This window comes from Microcaecilia unicolor, chromosome 5 (assembly GCF_901765095.1).
Source record: "Microcaecilia unicolor chromosome 5, aMicUni1.1, whole genome shotgun sequence".
NCBI classification, from domain to species: domain Eukaryota; kingdom Metazoa; phylum Chordata; class Amphibia; order Gymnophiona; family Siphonopidae; genus Microcaecilia; species Microcaecilia unicolor.
Genome location: NC_044035.1, coordinates 304,819,940 through 304,837,230, shown reverse-complemented (window position 1 = coordinate 304,837,230; position 17,291 = coordinate 304,819,940).

Below are 17,291 nucleotides of genomic sequence, written 5' to 3'. Positions count from 1 at the left end.
TATCTAGTAACATCAGGAGTATCAGGTAAAATATCAAGGAAATGATACTAGTATCCATTTTGCATACCCAAGTCCGTATCTGAGATCTGAACACTTCTTCTGAGGTTTCAAGGTACTAGAGCTTCCTGAGTTATATTGTGAAAACCCAGCTTTTAAAAACTTTACAAAGCATATAAGAAAGCAAAGCATATAAGAAAGAGGGTACCAAAAAAAAAAAAAAGGCTCGCAGTGGAAAGGTCATGAAACCAGAAAATCTAACAATGAACACAAGAAATACAAAACTGGAGCCAGAAGAAAAAGGGGGGGGGGGGGGGGGGGGGGACACAAGGCAAGAAATCAAAGATGAAAATGAAAAAGATTAGAGAAATGAAAGCCAAGAAACTGACGAGAAGGGTTAAGGGTCTATGCAAATACAGGAGATAGCAACACAGGTTTGTTTGCTGAATCAATATTAATGAATTTTCAGTAGCCTGAGCTTATGTGTACTTTTAGATACCCTTTAACTAAAGTGTGTTAAGTGCTCAAATTACCACTTGTTAACCAGAAAGCCTTGGGCTAACTGTTGGGGTGTTCCCAGCATCTGCCCATACAGTTACTACAGACAAAAACCTTAACTCAGTATTAAGGGCAGTGGCAGTGTGGATTACCTGATTTGCACTACCAAGATGCAGTCCACTCTCAGTCCATTTCCAGCCCATTCACTGCCACACTCCATTTAGCACATGAACTAGTGCATGCTAAAGGGTCCTTTTACTAAGGTGCACTGAAAAATGGCCTGTGGTAGTGGAGGCACGGGTTTTGGGCACACGCAGAATCATTTTTTAGCACACCTGTAAAAAGGCCTTTTAAAAAAAAAAATTAAAAATGGATGTGCGGCAAAATGAAAATTGCCGCGTGTCCATTTTGGGTCAGACCTTACCGCCATCCATTGACCTCGCGGTAAAGTCTCATGTGGTAACCGGGTGGTTATGACCTATGTGGTTGGAAAATTAAAAGTGTAACTTTCAACAAGTTGTCTGTTCATATAGGCCTTGGGGTGCTTTGTACTTACAGACCTGAAAACAGATTTTCAAAGAGAAACTTCATGGCAGAATTGTGGTAAGCCAATGCTGGTGAAGACTCTTCACTCTGCAGAATGTGTATATTCATTGGAGACTAGATTCAGTAAATGGTGCACGAATTTGGGCGTTGAAAAAATGTGCACTGCTATTCTATAAATGGTGTTTTCTATAGAACAGTGTGTAGCACCGGGATCTGCACCCAACTTTGGGTGAGAGCATTTACACCAACTGAAACCTGGTGTACATCAACACACATAAATTAGCATGGATCCCCTGAATTCTATAATACTGCACTCAAATTTGGTGATTGCCCCTGACCCACCCATGCTGCTCCCATGGCCACACTCTCTTTTCATTTACACAGTAAAAGATCTATGTGCATGTATAGAATAGAGCTTAGCCAGATGCGTGCACAAATCCAAATTGTTGCCAATTAGCACCAATAATTGATAGTACCCAATTATTTGCACTAATTGGCTTGTTATTCAATTAAACCACACCCACAAATTGAGCATGTGCCCTAATTTACATACATAATTTTGAATGCCATATATAGAATCAGGGGGTGTATGTGGGATAAAGCACTAGAAAACAGGGACTGGAGTTTCAAAATCAAATCCTCACACTCACTTTCTTTGGTTCATCTTGATTCCACTCTGAATTCCATTCTTTTTCCCTGTAGGAAAAAGTATGCATGCTGTAAATGGAGTGCAAACTTTAATCCTTGGGAGATTGGGGCAATTTTCAAAGGTTGACCCATACAGAATTACTTTGAAAATTGTCTCATATGTGTGTATGTGCATTTGAAATTTCCAATCTTTTCATATGCAATAGGAAAACTACTAATGTATATACTTTATTTAATCTTATTACCATCTAAACATGAATGTGTACTTTTAACTATACAACAATTCATGCATAATCTACAGGGCAGTCACTGTAAAAAAAGAACACCATGGAATGAGGGTTCAGTGCCCCTCCTCTTTGGGCCTTTCATGCTCTCAGACTTAAGATGATTAGTTTGATCACTGCTGCTGTGATTGTTGTCCTTCCTTCAGAGCAGGGGCGTAGCCACGGGTGGGCCGGGGCCCACCCACTTTAGCCTCAGGCCCACCCAGCAACAGTGCATGCTGCAGGCCTTCTTTCCCTCGGGCCCTCCCTCCCCTTCGGGCAGCACCGCAGTCTACCTGTACAGGAAAGCTGCACGGCACCGGGTCGTCCTGCTGCTACGCTGCTGCCCTCCGCTCCATTGTCATCATCTTTCTGGCACAGAGATCTTCTGCTGCTTATCTGCAGCGGATCTGCGCACTGCCAGGGCTGTATGCTGCTGCGACTGCTTCCTCTGCGCTGGCCCCACCTTCCGCCTCTTCAAGAAGGCGGGGCCAGCACAGAGGAAGCAGTCGCAGCAGCATACAGCCCTGGCAGCGCGCGGATCTGCTGCAGATAAGCAGCAGAACTCTGTGCCAGAAAGATGATGACATGTCAGTGAGTGGTGGCTGGGGAAAGGGAGGGGAAAAAAACCTGCAGCATGCTGGCGGGTGGTAGGTTTGATGTGTGTGTGTGTGTGTGTGTGTGCTGGTGGGGGGGGGGGGGGGGGTCAGGGAAAGACTGTTGGGATGAGGGAGTGAGACAGGTAGGGGGAGGGACGGAGAGATGCTGCAAGGGAAAATAGAGGGAGAATGGTTGGATATGGGTGGGATGGGGAGAGGGAGGGAAAGGGCATGAGAGAAAAAAACGTGTTGGACATGAAAGTGGAAGGGAGGGAGAGATGAGAGGGGAAATGTTGAACATAGCATTGAGGTGAGGGAAAGGAAGGATGGAGAGATGGTGGGGGGGAAGAGAGATGTTATACCAGGGGCTCAAGGCAGGGAGAGGGAGAAAAGTTGAACATGAAGAAGGTGGAAAAGAGGAGAGGAAAGGAGAGATGCACAAGCGGGGGAGGGGAGAAAGAGGGAAGATGGATCCAGGGAGAGAAGATAGACAATGGATGGTAGGGAAGAGAAAGGGAAAATGCTGGACAATGGGGGAGGGGAGAGAGATGGAACAGGAAGATGCTGGTGGTGGGAGGTAAAGTTATAGGGAAATAGGCTATGAGGGTGAGGAGGGTAGAAAGAGGGAACAGATGCTTGGCTGGGAGGGGGGGGGAGAGAAAAATTTGTGCCCACCCACATTGTGCTCAGGCCCACCCAAAATTGGCTGTCTGGCTACGCCACTGTTTCAGAGAACTAGGCTGTGCAGCATGCAGCAAACCATGAATATTTTGGCCATCTTTTCACGGCTGTAGAGGAGCTCCCCTCTGGAAGAGTCTAAACATTGAAGCAATTCTAGAGCTGGCAAAAGTTGTATGGGTGCTCTTATGTCTCTTGTTGTACTCCTTCTCTGTCTCATTTTGGGGGTGGACTATAGGAGTCATGAGCCAGGTTCATTGGGGGTAGCCTCTGTCACCTGTGGAGAGGAAGCAGAATCACAGACATGGGTATGTATTGGCTGGTATGGTGACTTTGTGGAGGTGAAGTTATGGTTAGGGGTTGCAGTGACACCTAGAAGGAGGGAATGTGTTGAAGGTTAGGAGGGGAAGCTGGCATGGAGTTTGGGAATCCCTGTACAGCTTACCTAGGAGCCAACCACCAGTGATTTTCCCTCAGTCAAACCTGCAGTAAATTCCTGAATGCTGAAAGATGTAGGCATCGTGGAGCCTGGGTAGTGCACACACATCCATAGTCTCCCTCTGGGCATCACACACCATCTGCATGTTCATACTACTACTGCTTAACATTCCTAGAGCGCTACTAGGGTTACGCAGCGCTGTACAAATTAACAAAGAAGGACGGTCCCGGCTCAAAGGAACTTACAATCTAAATAACGAAATGTCAAGTTGGGGCAGTCTGCATGTTCATGGAGTGAAATCATTTTCTATTCCTGTAGGTCTCCTCGTGTGCTGGTGGTGGTGGTGTGTGTGTGTGTGGGGGGGGGGGAGTTGTCTATGACTTAGGGGAAGCAGTCTATGGTGTAGAACTGAGCCATGTTGTTCTTGGGGGTGGGGAGTAATATAGTCTGAGGTGTGGGTGAGGAAGGCATCAAGGAGCTGGGCAAGGTAGTTGGAGATGGTGGGCTGGGTGAGGCCTGCATTGACTATTAGGACTGACTGGAAGGTGCCAGTGGCCAGAAAGGCAAGGGAGGCAGTGACCACCTTCAGCACTGTACATATTGTATGCAGCTACTTTCTCTGTCCCTAGTGGGCTCACAATCTGGTTTTGTATCTGGGGTAATGGAGGGTTAAGTGACTTGCCCAGGGTCACAAGGAGCTGTAGTGGAAACTGAACCCAGTTCCCCAGGATCTCAGTCTGCTGCACTAACCATTAGGCTACTCCTCTATTCTAGATGCAACCCACTGACCCCAGAAACACCACTGTGCACACCTCCACATATTGTATCTCATGAGACCTAACGCCTGCAGATAGTCATGAGACATACACCAGCTACCCAAAACAATCTCCCACCACCAACAAACAATTCAGACACAAGCTTCTGTAGCACTCCCAGGAACAGCACACAGCCCTCACAAAACAGCAGCAGCACAAAGCATAGTGACAAACTGGGAGTGGACAAACAGAGGAACAATATGAGACAGGAGACAACAGGTAGGGATGTAGAATGAGATGTGTGGGAATTTGGGGACAGTGAGGGTTTGGTGTAGGAAGGGATGAGATACAGAAGGAATGGGTGTGGCTGGGGCAGCTAGCAGGTGTAGGCAAGGACATTTGCTTACATTTTGTATGTATATGTATTTAATGCGTGTTCCATAGGGTATCTGGTAACACAAACTGATTTGGAACGCATGATGAAATTTTGACATGCATTATTTGGAGTCTGGTTCCACTTCCAGCCTCCTCATCCTCCAGCTGTCCTCATATTATGCACTGCACATTACACATAAATATAGTTTGTGTATATTCAACAGGGTATCCTGTAACCCAGACTGATTTGAGGCATTTAGAGGCCCTTTTACAACGGCGCGGTAGGCTCTACGCATGTGTAGCGAGTGCCAAAATGAGACTACCACCAGGCTAGTGCACTTCCTGCTGCAATTTTGAATTTGGTGTGCACTCATAATGCTGAGATAAATTATTTTGTTTCTTACCACGCGTGGCATTAATCGACAGTTGACGTACCATGCATATAGCGTGTGAGCCCTTACCATTAGATCAATGGGTGGCATTAAGGGCTCAGGCTGTAAATAGGTAAGCACTAGTTTCAATTTTACAGCAGGCCCTTTTCCTGGCCCATTGAAAAAAAGACCTTTTTTCCAGATGCGGTAAAAACTGGACCAGCGCGTGTCAAAAAACATGCACCCCCACTACCGTAAGCCACTTTTTGCCATGGCTTAGTAAAAGGACCCCATAATGATTACATTTTCAAATCCATGGAAAGGAGTCTGATAGCCTCCTCTTCCTCCTCCTCCTCCTTCTCCAGTTGTCCTAATACCATGTTCTGAATATCTGGACCTTTTTTTTTTAACTGCCATGACAGATGTTCAAAGAAAATGGTTATTATAATGGATCAATATTCAGCTTTTTTTTTTGTTTTGTTTAGCTCTGGTTTGATACTTCTTGTGTGTGTGTTTTGATTTCATAATTGATGTAAACCATTTTGATGCACTAGCAGGCTTATTTTCGTAAGAGAAGGGCACCCATCTTTTGACTCAAATCGCAAGATGGGCGCCCTTCTCCTAGGGTCGCCCAAATCAGCATAATCGAAAGCCGATTTTGGGCGTCCTCACCTGCTTTCCATCGCAGGGACAACCAAATTTCACGGGGGCGTGTTGGAAGCATAGTGAAGGCAGGACCGGGGCTTGCTTAACACATGGGCGTCCTTTGCCGATAATGAAAAAAAGAAGGGTGACCCTGACGAGCACTTGGCCGACTTTACTTGGTCCATTTTTTCTTGCGACCAAGCCTCAAAAGGGTGCCTGAACTGACCAAATGACCACCAGAGAGAATCAGGGATGACCTCCCCTTACTCCCTCAGTTGTCACTAACCACCTCCCACCCTACAAATACCTGTAAGCCAGCCTCAAATGACATACCCAGCTCCCTGACAGCAGTATGCAGGTCCCTGGAGCAGTTTTAGTGGGTGCAGTGCACTTCAGGCAGGCGGACCCAGGTCCATCCCCCCTACCTGTTACACTTGTGGTGGTAAATGTGAGCCCTTCAAAACCCACCACAAACCCACTGTACCCACATGTAGGTGCCCCCTTCACCCCTTAGGGCTATGGTAGTGTTGTACAGTTGTGGGTAGTGGGTTTTTTTTGGGGGGTTAGGGGGCTCAACACACAAGGTAAGGGAGCTTTGTACCTGGAAGCAATTTCTGAAGTCCACTGCAGTGCCCCCTAGGGTGCTCGATTGGTGTCCTGGCATGTGAGGGGGACCAGTGCACTACAAGTACTGGCTCCTCCCATGACCAAATGGCTTGGATTTGGTCATTTCTGAGATGGGCGCCCTCGGTTTCCATTATCACCGAAAACCGGGGACGACCATCTCTAAGGTCGACCTAAATGTTGAGATTTGGGCGTCCCTGACTGTATTATCGAAACGAAAGATGGCCGCCCATCTTGTTTCGATAATATGGGTTTCCCCGCCCCTTCGCGGGGACGTCCTGCGAGGACGTCCTCAGGAAAACTTGGGCGTCCCGTTCGATTGTGCCCCTCCACGACAACTGAAAGACAATGTAGAAACTATGTAGAATAAAATAGAATAATCCTCTAGCTAGTGCTGAGCCAATAACCCGTTCTCTTTCTTTGTCTTCTCACAATTTTTCACAGCTCTTCCATTCTCTTCTCTCTTCATCCTGTCTACCCCTGTTTCATCTATGTTTTTTCCCTACATAATACCACTTACCTACTTTTACTCCTTAGTCCAGTTACAAATAGTATCTATCCTCACATGACTGACCAAGAAAACCTATACCTAATTCAGGTTCAAAAAGCACTAAGAAGAGGACCCAAGCAGAGGAAGAGTTGTGATACGTTGAAGCAGTGTATTTTGTATGCATGGCAGCCAAGCAAATTAAGATCAGTTTTTAATCTAGCTTTAGTAGATTGGCCCTTGCCAGGCTATAGCAATAAGCAAGAGCGTGATGCTTCTGTGAAATGAAGACAAAACGCTGCAAAATTGCAGAACTAATTGAAAAACAAAATCCTCTGTATTCCAAGTGCTGTTTGCAGGCATGTAAGCAACTTTAGTGGAATTTCCCATTCTACTTTATGTCTGTTCTAAAAGCATTATCTAATCAACAACCCTAGTAGAACACATAACAATCAAACCTGATAGTACAGTACAAATACCAACGCTAACAGTATTAATTACAGGTTAATATTATCACTGCACCCAGAATTCATGCATGGTTCAGTGTTAGATGCATGGTCTGGTCCACCCAGTGCTAAGATTTCTTAGAGGGGTTTATGTAAACACAAGCATTCAATATGGCAAAATATTTTAACTAAAATGTTCCCCTTGAAATGACACTGAATATCAAATCACATATGGATTTACTTTCTTTTTCTTTTCTTTCCTAGCCCCAGGTTTATTTCATAAAAATGTCAGCTATTAAGTTAGCAATATTTACAGGGCTTTACATTGTACTTACTAAATGCAACCTGAGCTAAAGCCATAAAGGGCTGACACTGATCCCTGCTTATATAAAACCTGATATAGAGAACCACTAAATAAATAACCTGTATACTGAATCGGAAACTTCTGTATGTATCACTACGGTACTGATAAGGATCTGATTTAACGTGAACCTCGATAAGGGTCAAATCCTTGCACAGGCTGTAATATGATCTGCCACTGAGTGCTGATAACCTGAAACAATATGAAGAAACCCTCTCAGATAAATAAAGCAAACTGGCTGTCAATTATACAGCTCAGGAAGAGGTGATAAAGTCTAACCAAGAAGTAAATACCTTAAATACAAAATAGCAAGTAAGCCAAACTTACTAGGGAATGTTACACATATACAAACTGGCCATGAATCAGTATCATTACATACTAATACTAGCTGAACATGCATTCTCATGCCTATCTTTGAGTGTATTTACGTCTGCCCAAAGACAGTGTAAACACAAGTACCCACCTATTTATTTATTTGTTGCATTTGTATCCCACATTTTCCCACCTATTTGCAGACTCAATGTGGCTTACATAGCACTGTGATGGCGAACGCCAGTTTCGGTATGAGTAACACAGAGTGGTAATTGTGTTAAATCATGGTGAATTAGGTGGTTAAGGAGGAAGAGTTAGGTGAGAAAATGTATCAAGGCACCGGGGTGATCTGCACTAATATGGTTTTCTATAAAGGTCGTGCCATGTGGAACACCCTTTACAGAATACTAGCTAAGCATGCATTTTCATGCCTATCTTTGAGCGTGAAAATTTATGCCTGCAAAGACTGGTGTAAATGCAAGCGTCCAATTAATGGCAGTTGCATGAGGAAATATATCTAGGTAATGGGATGATTTGTGCTAAGATAGCATTCTATAAAGGCTGTTAAAGGTCAAACAACCTTTATAGAATCCTAAACTAAACATGCATTTTCTTTTTTTTTTATTCTTTATTTATACATTTTCCATTTACATCCAATGACATAAATAGCAGAAATTCAGAAATTGAAATACAAGGAGAATACAATCCTCAAAACCAAAAATGGTTTAAAAGAAAAACAATTTAGATTTGTCCACAAAGAAGATGAATCAAGATACTAGGAAAAAAGAAAAAGGAAAACAAAATAAGTTATATTAACGGAAGGGTCAGAGTAGACTTCCGCAGCCAACGTTACAGCGTTCCTATACTTAGGTCAGTTCTTCAGGAGTTTTAACACGCTCCTTCATTTTTTTTTTGTTCAATCAGTTTTTATTGATTTTGTAACATATTGTAAATTAGTACCAATGACAATAACAGTTAACAAAAGGTCAATGTACTCTGACTATATATATATATACATTTATGTGTATACGTAAGAAGTATGCATGCATATCAGATGTTATAATATTAGTGCTGAATAAATACAATGCAATATTAGTTAATGCTCCTTCATTTTAAGACATTCTAACAGTTTTTCAGGAGTAAAGAATATATAATTAACTGTTTCAAAATTAACATGACACTTGCAGGGAAACTTTAACAAAAAAGTAGCACCAATATTTAAAACTCTAGATTTATATTACAGAAATTCTTTTCTCCTTTTTTGAGTGCTCCTTGCCATGTCAGGAAAAATCTTTATCTTTTGTCCAAGAAATAAATCATTTAAGTGACAAAAATAAAGTCTCATAATATTATTTCTCTCCATTTCAAGGGCAAATGAGACAATCAATGTAGTCCTCTCTGTGATAAATTCCAAGAAACTCTCAAGGAATTCCGTCAAATTCAACGTTGAAGTAGCCTGAGGTTGATCATTCGTTGGTTTCCTTACTCCTGAGATGTATTAGGTCCTAGTGATAGGAGGATATCCTTCCTTAGGAATGCCCAATATCTCTCCCATATATTTTCTAAACATATCTAAAGCTTGAGTTTCTTTTTCCTTGATCAATGTTGCAGTTAAATTTTGTAACTTATTAACCTCACTTTCCATTGTTACCATTTTCTCTTTTTGTTTTTGGACACTTTGAGTCAAACTTTCACTATTTTGTTTCAGTTCCTTTATTTCGCCCTTAATAGGTACATTAATCTGAAGTAGAGTGTTATTTACCTCCTGAATCACGTCCCAAAGCGAATTCATAGTCACCTGTTTAGGTTTTATCAATCCTCCGCTCTCAGAAGTGGACCCACGGGTAGCAGGGACATCGACCAGCAATTGTCCCTGATTTGGTGTTTCTCTAACTGGGGTTGAGGTAGTCGGAGGTCCTCCTTCCACAAACTCGGAGGATCCTGCCTCATACTGTTGTGGTCCTTCCGGTACCAGTTAACAAAAAAACAGCACATTTCTGGGTTGCGGAGTAGCGGTGTAGGATGGGGGGCTTAATGTAGCTCCCTCAACGCTGCTCTCTGCTCCAAGAAGGGGCGAGCCCGTTGAAGGGGGCATCTGCTCGCCAACAATCCCGATTCCGAAGCTTTCCAACGTTCCTTGGCGAGTGCCCAACGTAGACACTGGGCCCATGGAGGTAGGAACCTGTGTTTTCGCCTTTCTTTTCCCCATCAAAAACGGGGACAGAAATGCTCTCGCTGGTTCGCTGTCGGTTCTCAGGAGCTCAGGATTGAATGACCGTTATAGGCGTCATCTTGATTCCTCGTAAACATGCATTTTCACGCCTATCTTTGAGCATGAACATTTACACCTACCAAAGGCTGGTGTAAACAGAAGCACCCAACTAATGACAATTACGTGAGGAAATGTACCTAGCTGCTAGGACGATCTGTGCTGATAGCATTTTATAAAGGCCATTCCATGCAGAGCAACCTTTATAGAATACTAGCTAAACACGCATTTTCATGCCTATCTTTGAGGAATGGAACCAGAGTGATTATGGGGGTCTTAGCCAATACCCAATATTCATCTGAGACTTGAATAAGTGTCTTATCCAGGTCTTTGCTGAATATCGGTCGAGACCTGCATAAGCACTGGTGGTAAGCTCCTGCTGGCCAAAAATGGATATTCAATGTTGGTACCCGGACATGCCCAGTATTGAATTTCCAGATCTAATTTAGCCAGCAGTGATCACCACTTAGAAAAACACTGACCACCACTTGCTGAATTTTGTTTTGTTTCTGTCAGGGTTATCAGATTTGACTTCTGTATCGAAATCTGAAATTACTCTTAAAGATATATGGGTGGTTGTGACTCGTACTCAGACTTTATTGGAAGATGTAGTAGCTCAGCTCTGCTCTTTCACTTGTGATGCAATTCTTAAGTTTAAAGACTTAGACACTAGAGTGGTTCAGCTTTCTTCTTCAGTACAAAATATTGAAAATAAGATTGTGTCTATCCAGAATACTAGTACTTCTGCTATAAAGGATAGCCTCTACTTGCATCTTAAGTTGCAGGCTATGGAAAATTCTTTAAGGAGTAGGAATTTGAGATTCCTTGATTTTCCTAAAACATATATTTTGTCAGTAAAAATTCTAGTTAGAAAGTACTTTATAGAAGTTGTGTCACCAGATTTCCTTAGATAAATATTATTATATTTCTAATAGAAGGTCAGGGAGGTTGACTGACAGGATGAACTGGTAGTAGTGGGATCTCCTGCAAGTGCCAATTTAACGGAGGATTCCACTGATATTATTCCTGCCAGATCTATCTTGCCAGTTACCTTCCTGAATGAATCTGATAAATAAGCGATATGAAGATCTTATTTTAAGAAGTCTATGTTGTTTTGTGAAAAGGCTGTACAGATCTTTCCGAATGTGTCACAGAACACTCACGTTCAAAGGAAAGTAGTAACTCTGGGAGCCACTTTTTTTCTTTGTTTCCCTCGTAAATGTTTGGTTACATTTCAGGAGAAACAATAGGCCTGATATTGAGCCAGCAGCAGGCAGTGCGTTTGCTGTCTGCCACCGTATATTCAATGCTGGGCCATTTTCAGTGACTGGCATTGAATATCTGTATCTATTTTGGCCACTAAAAAGTTAACCAGCTATGCTGATATTTAGTGGTCAACTTTTTAGCGGTTAAAGATAGGTCTGTTATTTAAGTGGCCTATTTTGACTGCTCAACATGGCTGGTTTGGTGCTGAATATCCGTGCCTAACTGGCTAATGTCACATGATATAGTTAGTTATCAGCTAGCTGCTAACTGAGATATTTAGCAGGAGATAACCAGTTATCTCCTGCTGAATATCTGTGGTTAGACGCTTAAATGCTATTTAACCGTTCCTGGCCTGTTAAATAGTTTTGAATATTGAGGGGAATGTATTTTCTTTGATTCTGTACAGTTAGAAAGGGTTTTGTAAGAACATGAGACTTGATTGTGCTGGAGTAGTGAATTCTTATCTTTGGAGTTCATTTAAATATTGAGCCCAGAATGTTAAGAAGTTCTATTTTTGTTTTCTTTAAATTTTTCTTAAGCTGTTTTAGCATATTAATAAGTTTATCTCCTCTTGTGATGTAGACTAATTGAGTCAATGTTATTATGTATGAAATAATGTCTTTCTTTTTCTTATTGTCCTTTGGATAATGTTATTTACTGTAGCTCATATTTATTTGGCACTGCATAATTTCTAAAAGCAAATGCAAAAAATAAAGCAAAAGTGCATAAGGAGAGAAAAAAACAGTGAAAATGATAATATCTCTCTGCAGGTCTCTAATGAGATTTTACTTGGAATATTGTGCACATTTCTGGAGGCTGCAACACTAAAAGGATTTAGATAATGTACAGGCAGTCCAGAGAAGATGAGAGTACAGATGTGAATTTATTTTGAATCAAGTGTTAGATTCCTTTAAATGAATGAAACAATCATACGGTCTAAAATATATATATCGACAAGAAAATAGTGGGCCTACTATTGAGAAAATGCTGAGCTCCTAAATTTATGCTTCTTAGTCTGTTAGCGCACCTTAGTAAAATGAGCTCTAAATGTGTGCACTGTTTTCAACCAAATTCAGGGCCCCTCTTACCAAGCTGCAGCAAAAGGAGTCCGGTGCTGGCATCGGCGCATGTTTTACCCATGCGCCGAGGCCCCCTTTTACTGCAGCTAGTAAAAGGAAAGTCTTGCCTTGCTGCACGAAATGGCTGTGCAGCAAGTGAAGCACTTGCCGTGTTACCATTTTTTTGGGGGGGGCCCTTATTGCCACCCATTGATGTGACAGTAAGGGCTCCCATGTTAACCCAGCGGTAACCGGAAAGCGAGTGATACTGCTAGATTACCACCAGGTACACTCCAGCACTATAAAGATAAATAGTTTTGTAGCGCCGGAAATGACGACTTACTAGGGGTGGGAAGTACCACTGGGCTGCTGTGGTAGCCCGGCGGTACTTCCTGTATAGAAAGCAGTAAGCCCATGTTGGGCTTATTGCCACTTAGTTAAATAAGCCCTCAGAGGGAGAACTTAGCTGAAAATTTGACTTAATTTAGGAACTTAAAAGTTACGTTCATAAATTTAGGCTTGTCGTTCATCTGCCTAGATTTATGATCCTAATTTATGAGCCTTTTGCTGAAAATCAGTGCTAAGCTCCTAGCTTCTTTTCTCTGCCCTAAATCTGCCCCTTTTGCTACCCACATTTTATGCTGCTCAATTTAAGAGTTTAGTCAAATTTGGAGCATAATTCTCAAAAGGGTCCCTTTTTTAAAGCTGTGTTAGGTGCTAATGCGTGCTAATGCATCTAAAAGTGGTGTACCGTGGGATGCACTCAGGCGTCCTGCAGTAACTTCAAAATGTTTATGTGCTAACTGCGTGCTAAAAATGTATCTATTTTTTTGAAGAGGTGTAGAGTGGGAATTCTTATGCTAATCAGTTATTTCATCTACATTATTGAGTGCTAACTGGTTAGTGCAGGGATACTGCATGAGCCCTTACTGAATACAAAATGTATGGCAGTAAGTGCCCACATAGTAATTTTTAAGAATGGCCACATACTAATGGCAACATTTGCACATGGCCATTAATACAAAAGATAGAAAATAGGCCATTTTACAGCCTGCATGAGGGTGTGCTAAGGTCACTTTTTGCTGCAGCTTTGTAAAAGAACCCCAAAGTTAGGAGCATAAGGGGGGAATAAGGACTACTGTTAAGTTAGGTTATTTCATCACAAGTTGGGTTATTTTAGCACAGGATCTCATTGCATAAAGTGCTAAAATGACCCAACTTGTGGTAAAATAACTCAACTTAACACTAGTCTACATTGATACGTTCCCCCTAAATCCTTCCAATATTGGTCCAATATATCTTTCTGCTTGGCAGATCTAAGACATCTTGGATAGTGTCAACAAAGAAGCAGCCAAAAAAGCCTATCCCATCATCACTTCTTCTAAATCCCATGGCAGATGATGTCATCAGGAAAATGAAAACAAAAAGCAACAACATTTTCTGTTCATTTCTTTCCTGCATTTCTGATATATGGGGTTTTAATACCAGCAGGGCAGAAGAGGGTTTTTTAAGTAAAAATTGAAAATTACATCAGCCTCATACAGAAATAAAACAAATACTAATGTACACAGGGCTCAGAAATAGGTAGAGGAGGATAAGCTATTTGATTCAGTCCATATGTCAGGAAAAAAAACTGATGCTGTACGTGCTGCAACTGTAGACTGTATAGCAAAAGATACAGTAGACTCCATATTGAGGGGTTCCACTATGAAAAGGAAGAGGTCTAGAGAGGAATGGATGTCAGACAGTTGAGCTGAGATGTCTGTCTAATTGCTATGTTTAAAAATGATAATCCAAGTCCATTGGCAACAATTTGGCACACATACTGCTTATAACAGGTAGAGAGATGTACTCCAAAGAGGCCTAGCATATTTTTTGATGTAAAAAACCAACAGATTTAAAAGAGTTTGCTTACCCTGGCAGCAGAGTTGAGTGCCAGAATGGAACCAACATGGCAGAGTCAACTACATGCCTGAATACTGAAGTAGATCCTGGCTGTAATGTGAAGCCCCATGAAAGCGATGCGAGTTCTGTAGTTTTGCATGAGGAAATCTAGGATTGGTTCTAGGAACTGAAGCAAGGCTGTCAGGGTGAAAAAGGAGACTGGTGTGTTTATAGTAAACTTGAGAGCAGATATGACAGAACTGGACCAGAGAGTGGATAAGTGTAATTCCTGACTGGAATAAATAAAAAGGACAACGCTTCAAGTAAAAATCCAGTTAAAAAACAATTTTAATGGTCGGTAGACAAAATAAAAACAAAAATAAAAAGTACAATGGGATGGTCGATGAGCAAGACTCGACATAGCTGTGTTTCTGCCTATCAGGCCTGCATCAGGAGTCTTTTCACCATCAGAAAAGTCAATTCTTATCTTTATTTATTTATTTAATACACAATTATATCCCATATTTTCCCACCTAGTTGCAGGCTCAATATGGCTTACACAATACCAAAGAGATAGACTCCGGTTTAATAATACAAATACATAGTATAGTAATAGCATGTAGGAAACATAAGTATAAACAACAAAGAAATAGAGAGGGGATGGTGATAAAAGACTAATAGACCATCTAATGTGACAAATCTTGTTTTTCGTCTCTCAAAGATAGATCTTGTAGTTGTGCTTCTCCGTCTCTTTGATCAATTTTTTAAAATTCTCTTGTGTATCGTCTAATCGCGAGTGTGAACCTGGATCTCCGATCCAGGTTCACATTAGCAATTAGACGATACACTAGATAATTTTAAGAAGTTCATCAAAGAGACGCTGCAGCACAACTACAAGATCTATCTTTGAGAGACGAAAACAAGATTTGTCACATTATATTGTGAAAGATAATTCTGATGGGGAAAAGACTCCTGATATAGGCCTGATAGGCCGAAACACAGCTGTGTCGAGTCTTGCTCATCGACCATCCCATTGTGCTTTTTTATTTTTGTTTTCATTTTGTCTACCGACCATTAAAATTGTTTAACTGGATTTTTACTTGAAGCGTCGTCCTTTTTATTTATTTATGATTTTTTAGTCATCTACGCTGTTTGTTTCTGTTTACGTTTTTTTGCGAAGACTTGTTTCTTCTGTTTTTTGCATTATACTCAGGTTCATGACAGCGCATGCAGGTCCCTGGAGCAGTTTTAGTGGGTACTGCAGTGCACATCAGACAGGCGGACCCAGGCCCATACCCCCCCTACCTGTTACATTTGTGGAAGGAACAGTGAGCTCTCCAAAATCCACTATAAACCCAATGTACCCATATATAGGTGTCCCCCTTCACTGTAAAGGCTATGGTAGTGGTGTGCAGTTGTTGATAGTGGGTTTTGGGGAGCTCAGGACACAAGGTAAGGGAACTATGTTCCTGGGAGCAATTTATGAAGTCCACTGCAGTTCCCCCTAGGGTGTCTGGTTGCTGAACTGGCATGTCAGGGGGACCAGCGCACTACAAATGCTGGCTCCTTCCATGACCAAATGGCTTGCATTTGGCCATTTTTGACATGGACGTCTTTAGTTTCGAAAATCGCCAAAAGTCAGAAATGTCCATGTCTAGGGATGACCAAATCTAGGGACGTCCAAATTTAAGGATTTGGACGTCGCTGACAATATTTTTGAAATGAAAGATGGAAGTCCATCTTGTTTCGAAAATATGAGTTTCCCTGCCCCTGAATTTCGTCATTTTGCAAGGACGTCCAAATCGCAACTTGGACGTCCCTTTCGAAAATGCCCCTCCCTGTCTCATTAATCCATGCTTTTAAATATGCTCTATAATTTTCCCTTTATAATAGTCTCTACCATTTTGCTCTGCACCGACATCAGGCTCACTAGTCTATAATTTCCCGGATCACCTCTGGAACCTTTCTAAAAAATTGGTTTTACATTGGCCACATTCCAGTCTTCAAAGTCCCTCTTTGCCTTCCTTTGCATTTGACTTACCATTCCTTATGCTGTTTATTATTATTTTTAGTCGGATCCTTCTTTCATTTTCTGAAGGATTTGTTTTAGCTCTAATAGCTTCCTTTACCTCATTTTTTAACCATGCCGGCTGTTGTTTGGTCTTCCTTCCTTTTTCAGATGTGTGTATCGGATGCATGCCAAGAATGAAATTACCGCAAGAGCCATGCGGTATTCAGGCGGTAACTCCATTTTGGGGCATGTTCGAAGCACGTAGATGCTTTTGCGGCTTAGTAAAAGGGCCCTAAGTAAATAAAAGAGGATTTCTTTTTTGGGAAGGAAGAAGACAGAAGGCAGATATCATATATGTTTTGAAACACAATATAAAAGGTCTCCAGAATACCTGCTGAGTAGCAGAGAAAATCCACACGTTTTTAGGGGTCAACATGAAAGAATTTAAGAAAAGTGGGGTGGGGATTTTAATTTCAAGTAAATGTGTGATAGAGATCAAATCAACAGTGAGGGATAACAAGGGGAGATATGTGCTACTAAATGTGATATGGTATGGCCAAGCATTGGTGTCGGCCTTTATATATGCTCCCAACACAAATTAAGGGTTGTGTTTTAAAACACTAAAGGGTATGTTTGCTAAGGTACATTAGCATTTTTAACGCACTTTAAAGTTAAGGTGCGTTAAATGCTAATGCGCCTATACGTTTCTATGAGCATGTTAGCATTTAATGTGCATTAACCATTAATGTGTGTTAACAA